The sequence below is a fragment of the Emys orbicularis genome, chromosome 2 (genome assembly GCF_028017835.1).
Source record: "Emys orbicularis isolate rEmyOrb1 chromosome 2, rEmyOrb1.hap1, whole genome shotgun sequence".
In the NCBI taxonomy this organism is placed as follows: Eukaryota; Metazoa; Chordata; order Testudines; family Emydidae; genus Emys; species Emys orbicularis.
Genome location: NC_088684.1, coordinates 120,425,609 through 120,426,763, shown reverse-complemented (window position 1 = coordinate 120,426,763; position 1,155 = coordinate 120,425,609).

Here is a 1,155-nt window from a genome sequence, read left to right as displayed (position 1 = left end):
TGCGGCCACACTAACCCTAATTTGAAATGGAAATGTCGATTTCGGTGCTACTCCCCTCGTCGGGGAGGAGTACAGAAATCAATTTTAAGAGCCCTTTATTTCGAAGTAAATGGCTTCGTTGTGTGGACAGGTGCAGGGTTAATTTGATTTAACGCTGCTAAATTCGAACTAAACTCATAGTGTAGACCAGGCCATAAACACTTCACAAGTGGAATAGCATTTAACAACTCCTCCCTATTCTCTACTATTGTATTTGTTAAGGAGAAAATAATGTGTACACACTTGTGCTATAATTTACTTGTTGGTCCAGAAAGTTATCACATTAAGTGTCTGTATGAATCTTTATGTAGCTGGAGTTGTATTCCCGGTGTAACATTTATTACTAATAACAGATGCCACAAAATCATTACTGGCAAAGAAATATGGAGTAATAGCAGCGAAACAGTTTCTGTTCATGGGCTATTAAAGGTCTGATTTTCATTCTCTCCAAAAAAACGTAGTAATCTTTTGTTGCAACTCCAAAGTAAGTACAGACAATATAAAACCACTGAGTTTTTAAAATTAAGTTTATTGGATATGTTGTCTATATTTTTATTTTACCATTGATTAGTTTCTGATGAGACACACTTTGCATATAATAATCTATTATAGAGTAGCTAGGGAGCAGTGATATATTTTCTAATATAACTAATTCTGAGAGCCAGTGCACCAGCAGATTTCACTTTCAATCATTTACTTATTTAAAAATATGTACCTATATTTACAGTGAGCAAGATGACAATCCAAGAACCGATTTGCAGAATTCAATGCACCCAAACTGGCATTTCAATAAATTCCCCCTTTAACTGTCAAACTCCCTAACTTCTAATGAAGGACAAGTCAGCATGAGGTAGTCAGAAAACAGGATCAAGATACTTAGTCCTCACGTAAAACAAACCTCATTACTCATAGCATGCCATGCTCCTCTCAGGAAAACCAGAGTTACAGCATATACTACAGTGTATATGAAGCCTCCTGCAAGGATCACTCTTTGAGCCTCAGGTTCAGTCACATTTGCCAGTCCTTCTAATGTCATCACTGGATCAATTTCTCCTTCTCTTCTGGCTGACCTACTGCTTGATTAGCTGCTCTAGTACACATTTAAGCATGAAGAAC